The sequence below is a fragment of the Athene noctua genome, chromosome 1 (assembly GCF_965140245.1).
Source record: "Athene noctua chromosome 1, bAthNoc1.hap1.1, whole genome shotgun sequence".
In the NCBI taxonomy this organism is placed as follows: domain Eukaryota; kingdom Metazoa; phylum Chordata; class Aves; order Strigiformes; family Strigidae; genus Athene; species Athene noctua.
The window spans coordinates 142,573,731-142,594,269 of NC_134037.1; positions in this window are offsets into that span (position 1 = coordinate 142,573,731).

Sequence of the window (20,539 nt, forward strand, 5' to 3'; positions counted from 1 at the left end):
GTAAGTCCCTGAAAATCATTGTCTAGATATGGTACCAAATTCTCTTGCTTATACAAGAAAAAAGCACTACGTACACGCCAATCTTAAAAAGTTGAAGATAAAGCTTGTTCTTTTTTTCCAACTCAGGTGTCTTACACAGTTGGGCTGAAGTAGCTACAGTTGTAAGCAGTAGAAAATGAGCTTTTTGATCTTCCGAATATTGAATAATCCCAAAAAAAAAGATGTCCTTTTGCCTCTGCTCCGGTCTTGCAGTTCAGGGCTGAGTTAGATTAGTGTGGCTTTGCTGAAGCGTGTTGCACTCCCTTTCAGCCATGTGCCTGCCACACGTGGGCAAAAGATGGATTTCAGTTCCAGAGCTGTCACTCTAACATCACTCAGGAGTGTTTCGCTCACTTCAGAGAGATGAAAGGTATTGCCTTCTACTTCCTGAAATGACTTTACTGCAGGTGTGCCCTCTGACTAACGCTTACACTTGCTCACTTGAAATTTAGTGTAAACTGAGGAGCTGAGGGGAGCAGAGGGGCTAAAAGGGCCAGGAGACAGGATTAAGAAGTGTGTTTTCTCTATGAATGGATTGAGTGTGAAATTGGTACTCCAGATAATCTGTTGGAGCAGAACATTGATGTGGCACATGTGAAGCTGGTCTTGCCTTTCTCAAAATTAAGTGCTTGCTACTGACCAGCTACAATTAAACTCTCTGGCCTTTGATGAAGAGCGATGCTGTGATTTGTGCTAAAAATACTCTGCTTTAGCTGAAATAAGAGGATGAGACTAGATAATCACAGAATGCAACATTAGCCAGCAAGAGAGAAATGGATAGTCAATTTAGTCCAAAGCTTACTGGTTCATTATTTCATATCACCAGACTCTTCAAAAGAAATTACAACATTTACTCAGTGGAAACTGGAGCTTGCCTGGTTGCAACACTCTCCTGGATATTCTTTAGTTCAAGCAGTGTGTTGATATGTGCATTTTGCTTTGACAAATGAGGCAAATTGAATGCCGTAAGGGATCAATCGATTTTGCTACTTTCCACATCCTTTTTCAGTACATTCAGTAGCTAACAGTGAAGACTGCAGACACCCCAAAATTTAGGGGCTTGAATGAGTTGAGGCTAAATTAAAGATATTTATTAAAAATGTGAGGCCACATACATCAAAAACAAAGCTAACCCAAGAGGGAAGAGTGCCTAGAGCTCAGAGACAAGGACTGACTTTTGTCCTAGTCTCTGCAGAGCAGTCTAATCTAAAGGACAAATGGTAGCTGCAGACTCGATCTAAATTAGGGCACTCTGCAACTCTGGTCATGGCCCTTGATTAAGGGGCTGAATCAATATCAGAAGACAGAGACCATGAATCAGTTTCTGCTTCTTAATTCAGTATTTTTCAGTAGCTGGAGCCAGGCTTAGTTGGTTATTTTCCCTATTAGCACAGTAATACTCTGGCATTGCTGTGAAAACCCTATCTAAGTGGCTGCCCTTTCACGGAGGCATTTACAGCTGAACCAGAGACAGGTGAGTGGTGAGAGAGTGCGAGAAGGAGGGAGGGAGGATGAAGGGCTTGCTTCTATCCATGTGGGATGACCGACAGGCCGAGCTTGGTTCCAGCTTTCGTCAGCTAATCTGGGCAAGAGAGAACTTCTTATCAGATGTGTCCAGAAACACGTGACTGGGAGGTGTACAGGTGACTCTCCCTGTTTCTGCCTCAGGTTTCCCAGTGCCAGGCAGGTGGGACCATTGCCCCGGCAGCAAGCTGTTGCTCTGCTGATTTTCCCTCACTAGCTGTCAATTTTTTGGTGTGACTGTCCCAGTGGTGCATCCAAAAGCTTCAATTAGAAAGTCTAAGTTCAAACAGCTTATGCTTAGCTTAGACCATGTAGCATCTGCTCTGTGCAAAAGATGTGATGGCAGTGCCTGTGCTGAGGCTGACGGGTGCCCCAACGAAAGCTGGAGAGGCTCTGTGGAGTCAGACTCTGCATCAGCGAGGAGAGGATCTGGATGCTGACAAGAAGCACACAGCAAAGGGCACTCATGTGCCTGCATTTGCCAGCACTGAAATCAGCCTCTCTCAGGAGACCTACATGCTATGGTGTTTTACTCTGGCCTTAATTGTAGGCTTTGCTTGATGCTTCTGATTATCATCCAGTAATGCTGATGAATGGCTTGTGCTTTTGTGTGAGCATGGCCATGCACTTTCCAGGACCTTAGCAGTTCTTTTTATCCTCCTCAACCTGCTGCTGAATTTTTTAGACCTTTTTTATTCACTTATCAGACATCTTGAGCAGTCACAGGTCTCCAATGAAGTGACAGTGTGTGTCACTGAGGCAAAGAATTAGATGACATTTTTGTAGCTTTTTCCTTCCACTTGCATTACTCTAGCTTCTTTCTTTACTATTACAAATATTTCTATGCCAGTGTTTGCAAAGCGTCAGTATTTTTTGCTGCTTTTCCTGACCTGTTGATATATGTGCTTGGTATGTGATGAACTACTCACTCCATATTCTTTGTGATCTTATTGGGATATATAACCCCTTACAATACACAGCTCCTTTACACTTTTCTGGGAGTATAAAAGGGGTAGCAATCCTAGCAAAAATGAGAAACAGTATGGTGTAAGGGAATGACTTGAGAGGCACCCTCAGAAATATGGAAGGGGCATGTGGTATTCAGCTTATTACCACCAGGCTGGCTCCTGAAGTAGAGAAACTGTTAAAGTAGGGTTAAGCATACCCTAGCTAACATCCACGGCTCAGCTCAGAGGGCAACTCTCATCTTCTCCACTCTTTTCATCCTCCCTACCTCATTCTTGCATTAATGTTATTTGGAAAGATCCTACTCCTCACTAGGAAGTAAAGTGAGAGAAGATAAATAAGAAAGGGAAATGGTATGAGAGGCCAATTCTCCAGAAAATCTATGTCTTCTGTGCAGTGACTAAAAGGTACAATAAGAGTCTCAATTTCTTGTTTCAATAAGTGTAGAGACTTAAAATTTTTAAGGCAACATGATACAGCTGGTTGTGCCTATGAATTAGTTTTACCCCAGTCAATAGAAACTGAGCAGTAATAACCTTAATTAACATTTGCATAATTGTGATTAGTAGCTTACAAAAGAACTGTTGTAGTAACATTATTAAAGATTATTTAGCAGTTATTGAATTACACTTTTTTTTTTAAGTCACATTGAGCAGCAAACAGGATGTGTCTAGTTGATTATGTAATTAAACGTATTAAGTAGCTATAAGCTGAAGTAATTAAGAAAAGTTTGAGCACTTTCTAGAACAACTAAGTTCTACAAGAAGGCCAAGTGTTTCCTAAGGAGTCCAGGTAAAACGTCGAGGTTGCCCATCTTGAAACTCAATTCTAGGTTGGTTGTCACTGTTTGCTGACAGTTTCTTATGCTCATTCTAAAGAAGTGCTCCTTGAGCACTAATGCCTAATTCAATTAGACAGTACACCTCATTATTTACTGCTCAGCTTCAGCAGTGCTATGAGAATTGAGGCCTAGGATAACTCTTTTTTCACTGTCAAATTACCTCAAGTGTCAGTTGTGATGGATCCAGGACTAACTTTGGACCAAAATTAAAGCTCCATGATTTTTCCCAGCGTGTGCTTTGAATTTTAATGTGAATTCTCAGAAAGTAGACAGCAAAGGGAAGTGGATAGTGAAGCAGAAGGGAGGTAAGATCTGCAGGTCCTTCTGGAAGACCAAAAGAAATTACTTGTGATTAACAAACAGCAGCAGGTTACCAGAGACTTAATGCAGAAACAAGGACAATAAGTCTCCTAATAGGGCACTGTGGGAAGTATCAGCTCTGATTTTTATTTTGAGGTTTGAGTGCACTGAGGTGATGGTGTTGAAAAATGCAGAACTTTTTAAAGACAGAGGCCTGTGCTTTGGTCTTGCAAAACTCAGAATATGTCATCATTTTAAAAAGATCAGAAGGAAAAAAAATACAGAAACTAAATTAAAAACAATGAGTGTCAAACATGAGAAGGAACTCTGTTTCATTCCCACGAGGCAAGGGTTTGATATTAGAGAACCACTTATACACATGGAGTACTGAACTGTTTCTCCATCATTTACAGACACTGCACAAAGAGGTGTTCAGTGCTGTAAGGAGTTATTAATGGACTGATATTACTGTTAGTGCTGCTGAAGAACTTTCAGCAAATGAAACATTACAGAAAGAAAATCAAAAGATAACAATAGGACAGTTTCCCTTAAAGTTGCCCACCTTTTGATTCATTGCAGTTTATGTGTACTTAAAATTTGATGCTTGTTCTTCACATTCAGCCTTCTTGCCTTTATTTTACCTTGATGCTTCTTGGGCTTCTTACTTTTATCTTTCCTCTCAGAATCACATTGATCTATGGGGTAGCACATGGGCAGAGAAGTCCTTATAACTGTCTGCACCCAACTTCTATGACATCCCAACAACCTTTACTCTTGTTCCTCTGGTTCTGTTTGTTCTCAGATATTTGGGGTCACATTTGGAAAAGATTTATCTTTTCAGTCCCAGCATGTTAAATTATTCTGATTTTTGTAAGTTGAAAGTGACCAAAGATGTATGTTTTCAATTAATTTTTAAGACTCATTCTTTCCTGAGATTGCACATCTCTAAGCTTGAACTTCCTTTATGCTTTGGCAAGAAGCTGAAAATGAGATAGCTTAGTTGAGAAGGGAGTGAATTATTAACCCTCTCAAATGCTAAGAGCATCAGCTAAAGAAAATTCTGTATTTTAGAGAACTTTGAGAAGTATGGTATATTAGTTTAGAGGACCCACAAGGAAAGTGACTGAAATATGAACTAGAAACCCAGAATGTTTGTAAGTCATGTAACTAACTTCTAAGCTAAAGAAGAAAAAACCCTGAATTATATGCCTTGCAGATGAATCACATGAGGGTACAACAGACCACTATGTGCAGTAATTACTAAATGCTCAGATGTTAGACTAGAAGATCCAAAACAGTGTTTCATTTTAGCATATAGGAGACCCACAGGTCTTTTTATTGCATGCTTTGGCTACACTTCTGTGGGTTCTCAACTGTGAATTTTGACTGCACGTTAGGTATGGAATAATCCAATTTTGCACAGCAAAACTTGGCAGGCTCAACTGAATTTCCCTGATTCAAATACAAGATGTTTTAGTTTTGTACAGACTGCACATCAAACTTGAAAATTCTTTTTAGGGCACAATAGCTACACCAAAGTCAGACTGGATTTTTCTGAAGCTAGTCACCCATCCATTAAAACTGATAATAAAGTGAAAGTACAGTTAAAGCACAGTAAAAGGAGAAAAATGTACCACCCCCATTGGAAACAAATGAGAGAACAACAGTTTCTGTTGACAGTTGCTTTATTATTGCAAAAATCCTTTCTGGGGGAGGGTGGATTGCTTGGACCCATCCTGTAAAGGCAAAGTCTAGCTGCTGTTAATCCTGGCCTTTGGCAGCTGAAAATCTGTGCTCTGGCTCTGTTGCCCACTCCCTTTCAAGTGTAGTGGCAAAGATGATAAATTTCTACTCTGCTGCATCCGCAGCTCACGCTATGTCTCCTGTAGTCAGACACCCTTCAAAGATTCCTCCTTCAGTAACACCGCTTCAATGTTTACTGAGCCAGAAATGCCAGGCAAACCTGGTGAAATAAGGCTTTCTGCCTTAAATTAGTCCTGCTTCTTGAGCTGAGCAAGTTGGTTCAGTTCTTCTAAGAGACAGGGGCTAACCTGGGCATCAACATGCTGCAGTCAGTACATGGGTTTGGCACTATTCACCGTCTCCAAACCACAGCGATGGGGAAGCTGGTTCCTCAGCAGTTCAGCGGCTCCCTTGGGAGTCTGGGAGACTGGTGGGCAAGAAAAGACGGTGGCTGGTCCAGCTCCCCCAGCTCTACCCTCCCGTGCTCACAGATCCACCTCATAAATCTATCTCAGTCTATTTACTGGGGCTGTAGAGACTGCTAGTGTTGGTGATTGCTCATTGGCTTATATTCATGACAATTATCCCTGAGGAAGGGGGAGCTATAGCCTCTGCTTTTAGCATGCAAATTAGGCAAAGTTTGGAGTTACTACACAAAATCACTGAATGCCAGGTTGTCATTACTGTAGTTGTTTTTTCAGAATACAGTTTTAATTGAACTAATTATCACAGACTTCCACAGGTATTTTGAGGCTTTAATGAAACACTTTATAAGAATTTCAATCATGCTCCTGTTGAAGGCAAGGACAAAAACGCTTCAATGGCATTGGATCAGAGTACACACAGTGCAGGTTATTTATTTACCATGTATAACTAAATAATGACATAAATTTGCAGCTGGTACAATAAGAAGCTTTAAACTCAGGTACTCATGATTCGTTCTATTTGGAATATTTAGACAAATAGAGCCTCAAATCAAATAGAGGTAAAGCAAATTAATAGCTAATTTAGGATGTTACCAAGAACACCGTGAAGACGTGGAAGGTGGAAGCCCTGCATTTCATACTGTGATCACTTGACCTGCTGCTGCAAAAATCCTCCTGACACAGCTCCTATGGCAAAGGCAGAGAGAGACTGTCCTGGCCTCACTGAAATGTGTGTGTCTAACTCGGTCACGGTAATTAGGACTCGACATGAATTAATAATAATCATAATAATAATCATCTTACTGATTTCAGCAGGATTACTTATCAGTTCATCAGCTAATATGTGCAAACAAAGGAATGTGCTGCCCAGAGGAGTGGGTATGAATAAGAAAAATATTTAGATCTGGTTTCCCACAGGGTTTCATTTTGCACAGTCATTTACACCTACGGAGAGGTGTATGCAGCCTGCTCCCCTTTTGGCCCAGCCCCTGCTGCCTGCTCTGCACGCTCCTGGCATGACCACACAGTGTGCTGAGACAGGGCTGTCACACAGTCCATAATGTCAGAACGTGTGTAGGACAGGAATTGCCGCTCTCAAGAACAGTGCTTTTAGCTACAGCTCGTTGCTACCAAGAAGCCAAGTGTGGGATTCAGGTGCTGAGGTGTAAGGGGCCCTCGAGTGTCTGGCGTACAGGTGTGTCAGGTGTGACCTGTGCCCTTCTGGAGTGCCAGCCGGAGGCCAGGAAGGGTGCTCTAGAAACAGATCTAGATGTAAAATAGGACTAAACACCCTGGTTTAGCCACCTGAGCCTCTCCTCACATACCTGTCTATGGTCCCTGTTTTTTGGACATAAGGTTATGGCAGGCTCCACCGTATGTTGCTTTAGCTAGAGCATCTAGGGAGGAGGAAGAGTAAGCAAATTTAACCAAGCTTTCCAGAAATGTGTAGTGGGTAATCTACTGGGTAATCTACTTACTGCCCAAAGGCAATAAAGATGTAGGAACACAGAACAAAAGAGCTAAAAGCAGTCATCTGGTGCTTCTCACAGCCTCAGCAGGATCAAATTTCTAACAGATATCGGCATCACCTGTCCTTCATAAACAGCTTTTATGCGGACAGAGTCCTGTCTTCCCAAGCAAGTCATTTAAGTGTCTCTCTATCCTTAACATTCAAAGGCTCTCTCATTTTCTTTATTAACCTCCCTTGCTGTAGTTTAAACCCATCATTTCTTGTCTCAGTCTCACTGGCAGTAGCTTTTTATGTATTTGAAGACTTACTGTGACATCTTCTCACTGTTGTAATCACTTAAATTGCACCACTTACCTTCTTTTGATCTTTTTTTTCTTCTGCTAGATCATGTTTTCTAGACTTCTAATAACACTTAGTGCTTTCATCTGGCTGCTCTCCAACAGCAGAAGCCCTGGCTCTTCTCAATCTCATCTCTTACTCCTTATTGAGTCCTTTGCAAAGTATATGAGGATGGTCCTAGCCCTCAGCACCTCCATCAAATGTATGAGTAGTATCAGAACAGCCAGTCACTAGTTGTGTGGTTTTTGCCAGCTGTCCATGTTTTACATGGTGATTGCCATCAGGAAAAAAGGGTATTTGCAAAAAAGGATCAAGTGATGAAAGTCAAGCAGAAATTACAGAAAAATCTGGAGTAATGGGCATTCTTTTTTTATGCATTGTGTTTCACAGCTGATATCAAAGTTCAGGTTTGGTTCTTGACGTTGTTTGAACTTCAAAAATGTGATTTTTTTCAGTGAGAAAGGAAGGTTTCCAAGGTTTCCTGTAGTTCTGTTCAAATAAATCCCTTCCTTTTTCATTCATCTGTTCAATATTTGACTCCTTTTATTTGACCTTGTGTCTAGTTCTTAGTGAAACATTGGAGCATGTGGAGCTGTAAAATTGTTGCATGGTTACTTCTCTCTCTCCTTGAAATTAAACATCTCTGTCAACTCAGTTTTAGTGCACTCACCTCTAGAGGGCCATCAGTTCCTGACAACTTTAATTTTTCATACTCTAAAAATGAAGCATTTAATTGCAAACGAAACCTCTCTCTGAACCAGTGCAGCATCCACAGAAATGCAGACGTACACAGTAGCTCAGAGAGACGTGTGAACTACCTTCATTTCACTCTGCTCATCACTGGCAATAGCCAGTCAAAATTCAGGATAAGACTGGGTAAATGTTCTCTGGGTAGGGGGAGGGAGGGCGGGAGGAAGGGGTATTGCAATTCCAGGCAAATCTGGACTAATGGACTGGCATTATTTTGTCCATGATCTCTCATAGCAGGTATCAGAGCACAAAGCTCTTAATCTGCCTGGCCATCAGCTTCCAAACTGGATGGGTAGGAAAATTCTCTAAATGGATTACTTTAGTGACTGTTTAATTTCAAGGATTCGTTTCTCTCCTATAGATTGCAATATGCATGCAATTGGTGTGTTGGAACTGCAACAAATCATGAGAATTAAATATTTTCTTCCACATCCCAGCATGGTTAAATAGAAATAGATTGATATAATATCTATAATAATATATGTATGGTACATACCTTTAAAAATATCTTAGTGAACTATCACCGAAGAGACAAAGGGTCATATTAACTTCTGGCATATCACTTGTTCAGACCAACTGGAGTGATATTTGCATCTCTTCCAGATGAGGTCTTAAAGATGAAAAATTGTGATAGGTAAAAGACTGTTGTGGAAATAGCTAAATTCTGTATTAGGCACTTTAAAAGCATCCAAATGGCTTATTTTTCAGCTCTGAAATAAAAGTCTTTTCCACTGTTCTGGAAACATGGGATTCAAGGTGACTTCACAGGGCGTTAGTGGATGAATGAGCTACACCCTGCTAACAATATTTCATGAGCAATGATATAGCAAATAACACAGTCTATTACACTGTGCCACCAGATGCCATGTGAAAAACACGTTGCTGGCTTTAACATCCCAGACTTAATCAACTTTCCACAGAAATGACAATGATGCCACTGTAAAAGACGGTGTGTCCCCAGCATTGACTAGCAGGTCCTTAGATGTGTCAATAATGACATCCCATTTCCAGTATCTCTCCCACCAGTACCTCTCTGATGGCGAATAAATGGTGAAGGCATTAGCCTTCGCTTCAGTATGTCCTGATACCTGTATGTATGGGGCACTTTCTTGAGTCTACACAAATTGAAGGAAATTACCATCTTTGAGACCTCATTGTAAAATAGTTAATTTTAAATGAAGTCATTAAGCGTTGTCAAAGTGACCCACAGAGAGCATGGGATAGCCCAAGTCCTGTTGTTTAGGAGGCTAAACCCAGCTGATTATAAAAAAGGAGGATGCAGTCAGTGGGACTGCAGCATATCAGAAGCGTTAGAGGTGCTCAAGGTGCCCTGTGGCCTTAAGCGACTCCCCTTCTGGCCATCAGCAGCCTCCACACCACCACGTCTGCACCTTGGACACCCCCAGCACAGTTTGGACCCATCTCCCTTTTGAGTCCAAAAGATAGGCAGAAGAAGGAATGAATTTGAGGACACATGGTGCTTTCTTCAAAATATACTGTCTTTATAATATACTTTCACTTTTTTAGTTGCTAGACACTATCATAAGCCTTTCATTGCAAATCACTTCTCCTGGAGTACCATTAGAGTGATCAATGTTTTAAACAGAGTCAACCTATTCTGAAGAAAAGTTGTAATGACATGCATGGTTTCTAGTGAAATCTTGTTCAAGCTTGCTCCCAAGGGCTTACAAACTATTATTATGGGGACAGACACACTCGGACATGAAAGGAATTTTCTCCAAATACGTTGACTCATGATTTGTTTGAAGTTTGAAATATGTTTCCAGAAGTCAAGGCCTTGCTGTTTACCCACTTTGTTTAACAACAATTGCTGCTGTTATTAACTTCCACCAAAATAAATTTGCCAGACAACATGAGGAAAAATATTCGCTCTAATACCTATTCCAACGGGCTGATGGAAAAACTCTTTAAGAGTCCAGGTTCTCTCCTGAGACCCTGCCTAGGGTGAGAGTTAGACAGAAAATAACAAACTTTAATGACGCTTTCATGGAAGAAAATGAAAATTTATCTCTGATCTTTTGCAGTTCAGCCATTGGTAACTGTTGTAATTTATTCTTGAAGTTCTATCACATCAGAATGAGTAAAAAGAGATGTAAGTTGTCCTGAGCTATCTGGAGGTAGGTAATGCAAGTAACAGTGCCAATAGTAGTCACTGATGGTGGGCAGAAATTGATAGAAATTCAGAAAGATGTGAGGAGAATAGCTGGGGAGGAAGTAACTGTAAGCAATTTATAAATTCTGAATTGCACCTTACAGAACACAATGAATATGGGGAGTGTTTTCTGTTAAATTTATTTTTATGTTGATTTTCTTTTCTCCTTTTCCTTATCTTCCTTTTTCCTTTATATATATATATGAAATTAAAACTAGATATAATTAAAACCATATATATGTATATAATTAAAACATATATATATGGTTTTAATTTTCAAAGAGGTATTTGGCAAAACGAAGACCAAGCAATAGAGAAAATAGTAACTCCAGCTTCCTTTTTGCAAAACAACTATCTCATACTCTTTAGAAGTCTGAAACATCAGTGTGAATATTTCCTGGAGGGCTGGCAAGTACGCAACCCCCTCAACAAACTTCATTGCTTCTGCCTTCTCTCCCACTTAGGTGTCACTAGGCTTTACTTCTCTAGAATAGCGAGCTGCACAGTGCCGTAAGCTTTCTGTCCATTTTAAAGCATACATATTAGCAGCAAGAGAGATTTTATTTTGGAGTAATCTATCCCTTTGTCTCATTCCCTTTTAAACTTGTAGCAGAAATCCTGGTGAGCACTCAGTTTTTGCCTACATCTTGTTATGGTTCCCTGCAAACTTCCACACTCATAGAGTTAACTTCTCTTCAGCAATAAAATACAGCAGGGAGACTTTCAGAAGCAGCCAGGAAGGCAATATTTTCCCCGCTCAAGCAAATTTCACTTGGCATTTTCTTTTGCTGCTCCTCTCAGTGCCCATGCAGGCTATTCCCCTGCAGGGCTCAGCATGAGCAGCAGCCTGCAGATGCAGAATAACTGCACTTAGTCTGCAGCAGGAGCTCTCAGCACTTGGTACTTTTCCTAACACTTGACTGGGAAAATTGGCTGGGGAACCGGAGACCTGAGTCAAGGAGCGAATACAAGGTGTGAGCAGCAACCTCCTTGTTTTAACACCTGGAGACAAAGCACACCAAAGGAAGAGAGTGGGTTATTGAAAGACTTCTCTCAGAGGGGTTCTGCCCCATCCTGACCTTTTCCTCCTGCGTTACACTTTAGTTATATATTGTCATTCCCTCTCCTGTGAAATTACAGTGACTTGTCATGTAGTGAGAGCACCAGCATCCCTGTGGGAAAAGAGAAGGTATGAACCTAGGCAGCAAGCCCTCCCTGGCAGGAGGTCGTTTCCCTCCGCAGCTGGATAGGATCACCGATCACTGATAGCTCATCTCATTTCTCTCAAGTTGGTATCCTGCCAGCACTGGGCAAATTACTCCAATACCCGAGTTTCCTTGACTGTAAAGAGATGTAAGACTGTTACGCTCTCCCCTGAGAAGTGTGTTATAAGGATTAATTAGCTCCTGTTTCTAAAGCAGTTGTAAAGAAGAAAAAGTCTGTGGGAGGACCAAGCACAATACACCAATGTTACTAAATAGGTGTTTAAGCTAATAGCTCTTTGCTAACTGTAGCTTTACTGAGGAAAAAGAAGAGACAGATCTCCAGTCCATCGCTTGGAATCCAAAGCTAGTTCATTACTTCTTTACCTGCTGGATGAGCTCGCAGTTATTTCCCATCTTTCTCCAAAAGGTCCCACAGGCTGTGTGAGCTGCAGGTGGTGTAAGCAGGACAGAGAACAGGGGCTGAGAAGCTGTTTAGGTGAGCCTGAGTCAGGACCAGGGGCTAAACATAGTAACTTTCTTCATCTTCCCCAAAATAAATAAAACCAAAAATCAATCTTTAGGTTGTAGCAAATTGGGATGGTTGAATTGTTTGGAAAACATACCAATAGTGGCTCAGCTCAGGAGAACTGCCCTGGGAACACTACAGAAGAGCCTTTTTGGTTTTGTATGGCCAGGAAGAGGAAATATGCCCTCAGCTTTCAGGGTGTAGTCCTGAAAACATTTACTGTATGAGAACAGATTTAACAGAGAAGAACAATTCCCTTAAATGGAACTGTCTGCTACGGTGAATAAAATAAATATCATGTGAGGGTTTTGTTAAACCAAAAACATTACTTTTGCCAAATTGTTTTAATTATTAAGGAATTATTTTAGTTATTAAAAAATTACTTGCTGCCTCAAGCAACATTTGGCAGAAGATGATGTAAGAGGTTTGGGTTTTTTTTTTTAAACAGTGGACTGTTCTATCTCAGTATCTCTCAGATGAAATGTTATGATTTTCATCTTTCAAAATATTGGTTCAAACATCTAATGGAAGGTTTGCAAGGCACAAGATGAAAATTCAGCAAAAGCTCTGCTTGAGACAGCAGTGGAGGACAAAACTGGGCCTAACTCTTGAGCTTTGTCTGCTGCCCTGTTTGTGCTTGTCACTGGTACACAAAAAGAGCAACCACGAAGCAAACAAGAAAAAAACTGAAGTGAAGCAACATCAGTTCCCAGTGCTTGTCTCCCTCAGTCAGCAGACTGTAAGACATGTTAGTGAGTGGTCAGGGTCCTGCTGTAGCCTGGAGATCCTCAGTTATTTATAGACCCCACAGAAGGGACAGGCTGCAGCATCCCTGGGCTGCTCCTGTTGCACCATGCCTGAGAAATAACTTTTTTGGTGCTCACTTTTCTGTGTCCCTCTTTCCACTCCTGTTACAGCTGTGAGCAGAGCCCTGTTGGCCCTGAGATCCTGTGGGTTAATGGACTCCCCCAGATTCCTTCTGGCCCCTGCTTTCAAGCAGGAGAGGCAAAGAAATCACTTTCCTTTCTGAGATATTGTGTGCCGCAAAAACACAACAGTAAAGAAGAGTAAAAAACTTAAATAAGACAAGTAAATGTTTTCTATTACCCAGTGCGCAGTGACAGACTCCCACTTATATCCTGTAAAACATTGCTAGCTGGGTTGCTGTGTGTTTGAAGCAGATGGCTGCATCCTGCATCTGCAAAGCCATAGCAAACTGCTTTGCCTTCTTTTTGCTTTTGCATTATTTCCTTAAGACACCTCCCATTTTTAACTTCTATCAGCACATCGGTTGATTCTTCAGAGCCCAGAGATTTGACTTTTTGCTTTGGCTGACAGCACCGGTTTGAGCTCAGAGCAGTGGAAAAGCCCAAGCATGAGTCTTGCTGCTTTGCAGCAGTGGCTGCATGGGGCTGCTCACCAACTGGCATTACCAGCTAGGGCATGCAGGGGCTACTGACAAAAAACCTACCTGCTTTTGCACCTCTTCCTGGCCAATGTAACTGTATTTATTTGGGTTAACATTTTTCTGCCAGCTAATTAAAGCATGTGCAAACATTTTGCACTATGGGACCATCCTTTCTCTTCCTCCCTTGTGATTTCTGATGGTACTTGGGGAATCACAGGTGAAGTTAGTCTCTGAAAGAAATCTTCAGGCCACCAAGGGCTGCAGTGGGAATTGGCTGTTTATCGGCTTTCAAATGGACTTCTCTGTGCTCTGCACTTCTCTTTAGGTACTACCTCTGTTTAAAAATCTGACTCATGCAGCTTTATTTCTCAGGGCAGATGGAGAAGGACAGAAAAGAGATTAGTTTTAGAGCTGGCTTATCCTGAGGTGATAGCTCTTCGAAATGTCAGCACTATTGATGATGGGCCTACTTCACCCACGTAATTAAATATGTCTACCAAAATGTCACTGCTGCCGCCCAGCAATCTGATGGACGGCTCTGGTTGGGGGACGTCCTTAAACAGCACAGCCAAATTGTTGGGATGCTGTGGTCTCCGTCAGATGTCCTCTTGGTTCACAAGTGATGAAATGCTACCGAAGGCAAGGGGGGTTAGTCATTGTCACATAAAATGATTAGTCTCTGTGTCTTAATTGTCCTAACTGTCTCTAATATGGAGTGGATTCGCTTGACCTTTTCTCACAACTCCCAATTTTTGACACGTTCCAGTGCCTAAACCTTGTTTTCTTAGCCCTGATTGAGCAATGCATATGGACTCCCTTCAGCAAATCACTGACAAAGGAGACTGTCTCTTTATTTCAATTAAATTTTATTTATTTATTGAAGGCACAGAAACCTGTTCACTGACACTTAGCAATCTCTTACTCCTCATGGACGATGATAGGATTTCCTCCTCAACCTGAGTTATACCTTGCCTAGCTGTTCTGCATGGGAAGGCAAACATGAACTGGTCCAAGGAGACATCTAATGGGAGGAACTCCCTAATGAATATCAGAAAGTATACAAAGCTCAATATTCAATTTGGGAAAAGTAGGTCATGAATCTCTCTTCCAGTCATGCTATACAACTATCTTAAAAGGAAAAAAAAAAAGGAAAAAAAGGAAAAAAAGGAAAAAAGAGGGGGAAGAAAAAAGAAGAAAAAAAAGAACCCTTAGCTCTTAGCCTGGCAAGAAATGTTCCAGGAAATGAAAATCATATAACTGCTGCTGCTTGTCAAAGACCTCATGAAAAAGAAATAGAAGACAGTCACCAAAGGAAACTTGAGATGAGTTGTGGGACCCACAGCTCATTTTCTTTTTCCTTTGCTCTTCAAGGGAATTGCTTTCACCAAGCAGTGCAAAATATCAGAGAGCGTGCAGACAGCATTCTCCTGGAATTTGTGACAAACTGTTGTGGAGCAGTGTTAGATTCCACTATTACGTGCAAGACCTGGTTCTGGAGATAGTTTGTAACATTGCAGGCCTATATTGCAAAAAAAGAATGAGCCGTTTCAGCTGTCAGTCTCATTAATTATTACACTTTCTAGTATTACTGTTATTTGTTGAGGCCAGACGTTTTTTCCTAAGCTTCTATTTTTCGAAAATGTAACGCCTTGCCCAGATCCACAAACCTCAGGATGAAATATATGCATATTTTTCTTCCCTCAAAAGAAATATACTATTTGAGTTTTGATCTGCTATAGTTCTGGGTGAAATATTCCAACCTTTGTATAAGAAAACCCAAAGGTGCAAATGGCATTCCTCCCTACTTCCGCTGCTGGACAGCGATAGCTCTCAGAAGCTTCCTAGCCAAGATGAATGACCTATTGTGCTAGACGTCATCAAACATATAGCAGGAGGCTCTGTCTACCACAAAGAGATTATTTTCTAGATAGAGAAGCTGCTTAAAGGGCAGCCAAAGCAAAGTATTGTTAGCTATATTTCACAAATAAGGAAACGAGACACAAACGTTAAAGCCTAAAACTCCTCAGATGCATTGAAACCACTGGGAGCTTGCTGGATTATTACTTGAAAAAAACAACATAACCTATGTCACACAGGAAGTCTCTGGCAAAGAACTGAACAGAGATATTGCAGAACCTGTGCCAGAGATCAAGAGTCTATCTTTCTTTTTCAGGAAGAAAAGAGGGAGTGAACATTTCTGTCCATGGGATATTGTGCTGACACACACAAGCAAGCAATTAGAAGGATAAAACGATATGGTTATTCTGGAAAGTTACTCTGCAAAAGAGTTTTTCTGCCAATATTTGGCAAAGCACCTCACCAAGTAGGCAGAAAAATAATTCCTTGTTTGTCTAGGAGTTTTCTAACCTGTCCTAGACCTTACCAGAACCAGTGATGCCATGGAAGACCAGGCTAGAAGAGTGTCAGCAGGTTTGCTTCCAAGCTGTTCACTTTGGCTCCCTCACTAACCTTAAGTGTGGCTTAAAGTTGATACAGGAACCACCAGGACTAAAAACATGTATTTCTACAATCTGAACTTCATAGATCACTCTGTGATTGAGGTTGTAAAGGACCTCTGGGGGTCATCTGGTCCAACTCCCTGCTCAAGTAGGGCCACCTAGAGCCAGTTGCCCAGGACCACGTCTGGACAGCTTTTGAATATCTCCAAGGAGAAGGACTTCACCACCTCTCTGGGCAACCTGTGCCAGTGCTCAGTCACCCTCACAGGAAAAAAATTTGTTTCCTGATGTTCAGAGGGAGCCTTCTGTGTTTCAGTTTGTGCCCATTGCCTCTGGTCCTGTCACTGGGCATCACTGAGAAGAGCCTGGCTGTGTCCTCTCTGCACCCTCCCTTCAGGTACTTATATACTTAAGGACCAACAGGTCAAATGCTTGAAGATATTCAACATGTGCATCTTTATGCACATATACAGCTGTTGGGAATAGTCTCGCTTGCTTTTTTTATTTTAACATTATTTTGGAGGGGTATCATTTATGTCATTAGGAATTATAGGCAGAGATGTAATGGGTCAATCTCACAAAGCACTTTGCTGCATTTTTAGGTAACCAAATAAATTAATCTTTAAATGCTACATACTGTTAAAAATCTGACTACAGTCCTATTGTATGAAGCACTCATGTATAAATATATTGCAGATGAGAGCAGATTAGAATATGTAGTGTGCAATGAAGTGCAAGTTATAGCGGAGTATTTAAGACAGACATGAGCCTTCACACCGCCAGTTTCTCTGACCTGGAGGAAAACATACCATTTGAAAAAACTGTTCCATAGGATTATCCTGTGATCCACCTCTCCTCTTTCAGTTTAATGTACTCCTTTTAATTACCTATACTAAATTTACATTTGATGAGTATCAGATGCTCTGTTATTACCCTTACCAGCATTTGATTATCTCCTACAATGCTTTTCCAGTCCAGATGTTTTTTCCATTCCACAGTTATATCAAAATGTGTTTGGATGTCTGGAAGCAAAGTGTAATAATGGACAGAAAACATACAAACAAAATACATAGTTCTGACACTTTGAACTACAGCTTATCTCAAAAAGGTTTTTGGGTTTTTTTGGGTTTTTTTGCTAGGTGGTAAAGGGGAAATGAGATCTGAAATACTGAGGAAACCTTGCATGGAAGAAAATAAAAAAGGCATTTTCTTGAACAAGCTATAATTGCACCTAGATACAGTTAAAACAAATACTTTTGCTATACAGTGTGTGAGTACAGTGACAAAGCCAAAGAAAGAACATACTTGGCTACTTGCCCTATCAGTATGATTTTGGTTAATGGCTGCTGCTACCTTTCCAGACAATTATAACCACTAACCATGAAACAGGGTCTAAATGAAGTCTGAATCCTCCTCTGAATACACCATTCATCTCCTGTAAGAGGTGATGAGTGAAACAGAATTTTACTGATTGTGAGGCTCTGCTTAGATCTTTAAAGCAAGAACACAGAATGAGTAAATTAAGCTGTGGGATTGTTTATTACAAACAGGCTATATATCTTAACTTTTCCCAAAGGATTGCATAACCACAGATCCTACAAAACACAGATGCGTGCACACACACACACACACACACTTTTGATTAGACTATAGACAAACAAATTATAGCACAATATAAAAAAAAAAAAAAAAAAAGGAATTGCTATAAAGCAACTTATGAATAACTAAGGTATTGACACATGGTTTGTAGGAAGCATTGATGGCCTTTTCCTTTTTTTTTTTTTTTTTTGTGGCTTATATTACTTTTTCTGCTAATCTTTTAGGAACATAACTTTGAACCACTGCTTTGTAACAAAACATACTCTTCCCTTAGTCTAGACAAGAGGCGCAGACACAAGGTAGAAAGACTGAAAGCTATCTGCTTGGGGAAGAGTGCAGAAGGTGAGAGTACAAGGAAAACTAATAGGAAATAGGAGCTACAGATATGATGAGTGAGTAGGAATGGTGTTGTTATGTCCAAGGAATCATAAGGAATATGTGTTTTTTTCATAATGTGCTGAAATCTAGATCACAGCCAGGCCCTCTGCTCAGTTCAGTACCCATAGGACCTATAACACCTGCTTGGTATCACCCCAAAACACTTCACCCGTAGAAGTCATTCTGCTGAGACTGTGTAATTTTGGTGTAAATCCTTCAAAAAATAATAAAGGTCAAGTAAGAAAAGGTGCTGTGCATTGCTGCCAGTTGGGTGGCACCTGTGCCTGTCCCCTCACTGTGGTCTTGAGAAGTGCCCTTTGGGAGAGAGCCTTGAAGCAGCTGGGACAGTGCTCCTACTGCTCAGCTGCACCCCGGCAGGCTGAATATGGAAAGCAGAAGTCCCCTCCTTTCATATTTAACCCCATTTTCAGGGGTTAAAATGAGAGGGGAGAGAGGCAGGGAGGTTTTTAGCACCAAGGTGACAGTAGAGGAAGAACATCCTCACCTGTCAGGGTTGGGAAAGCAGAGTATCCTCACACCTCCTCCCTTTCATGTCACTGGAGGAAAGCAAGATTTTCCTTCTCTTGTAGCATTCTTTAGCTGTATAGCTCATTACTCATCCTTCATGCCATACTGGGGAGTTTCTGTGTTTTATGGGCAGATATTTGACAGGACTCAAGGCTTCACAGTGGAGTCAGTAAGTCTACTTTTGCCATGCCAAGAACAAAGTGAAAAAAACTGTTCTATTCCTCTCCTTGACCCTGTCCTCATGAGCATGTTGGGATGCTGAGATCAAGGCAGTGTTCCTCTGCTGTGTCAGGCATTCACCCCACTGATGCCTGTGTGTGTTTGGCTCTCATTTTCACTCACTTCTTCCAGACTTACTTTGCCAGGAGCGACTGCAGGCACAAGCACAGCTCTGCAGAGACATGCTAGTGCCACTGGCTGTGGAAGGAAAAGGAAAGTGAGCACCACCAACCTCCAGCTCTCATCTTCAGTCTTGAATTGTTCTGTGTTCATAGGCCTAAACTGCAAAAGCATTTACAAAGATTGTAGCACTTCCTGTTGTTCAAGAAATTACTGCACTGTCAATTCCTGATGGGTTGTCTCAAAGCTCACAGATGGAAGTTTCAGGAGCAAGACAATAACCACATCATCTCATCTACTGTATGATGCATTCATTTGCAACCTGTCTATTCACTTGGCTTTACACAGGCTATTTAAGTTATTTGGGTCGTAAGTTCTCAGGAAATTATATAACATGCATTTTTGGACACCTTTCTGCTCATCTTTAATTCCCAGTAGCAAGCAACTGTCATCCCTGGGGGAATTGTGATGTTTATATAGAAAAATAATATTAGAAAAATCCTTAATCCTGCATAACACTCCAGCAATTGAATAAAAGGAGTCAACATTCCAGTACCTGACAGTTTTCCACAGACCACCTGCATGTGCTACCATAGGCTTCAGATAAATAAAGAGCAAAGATTTTCAAGGTTGCAAAATGTTATGCTAAAGGAAGAATACAACACGCGTGCTTTTGTGAGTCCCTGCAGTGTGTAGACATTTAGATAAAAGAGAATATATTTAGGGGAATTAATTATTTCTCACAAAGAAAGAAAGAGAGAGTTTCAGACACCTGGTAACGAAGAGTGACTTGTATGTGAAAGAAGGCAAGGAAGTTTGTCACAAGGCAGCTGCAAGGAACTAGGGGACTCTAACCCACACTTTCTGGGCTTCAAAAGTTTCATTGCTCCTTCCAAAACCCAAATTATCATGGTGGGAGAGCTCACTGTTGTGCCTTAATTTTGAAAGCACAAGCACATTTGAACACTGAAGAAAATACTGATGTATTGGTTGCCCTTTGACTTCCTCTGAAAAGGAACAGGAGACATCCGTTCACTCAGAAGACAACTCCTTGCCTGATCTTCTGTGACACTAGAGATCAGAAATCTCTACAGTATTCCTGTGCTTTCAGCATTTTGTTTCTGTGTTTCAGGGAAGCTCAGCTGGCCATTTCTTTATCCCTGCCTTTATTTTACTTGCAGCTGGTGTTTCCTGTTGCCTGAAGTAGAGAACTTACACATCAATTTATCTCTTTGTTATCATTTGTGAACATAAGAAAGAATAGTTGATGGAACTGGTGTATAATCCTACATTTAACAATTTCCTGAGGGTTAAAGGCTTTTCTCTCTATTGCTTTAGTGATTAAAACAAAAACCAAAAAACCATAGGCTCAGGTCATAATTGAAAACACACTACTTTCAGTATAGATTAAAGCACACACAGGAATGAATGTCTTTAATTCATGTAAACCCAGCCCTGTAGTCCCCCTTTTTCACTGTTACTGTCCGTTAGCCACCAATTTGAAAACAGCAGAGAAATGATGTGAT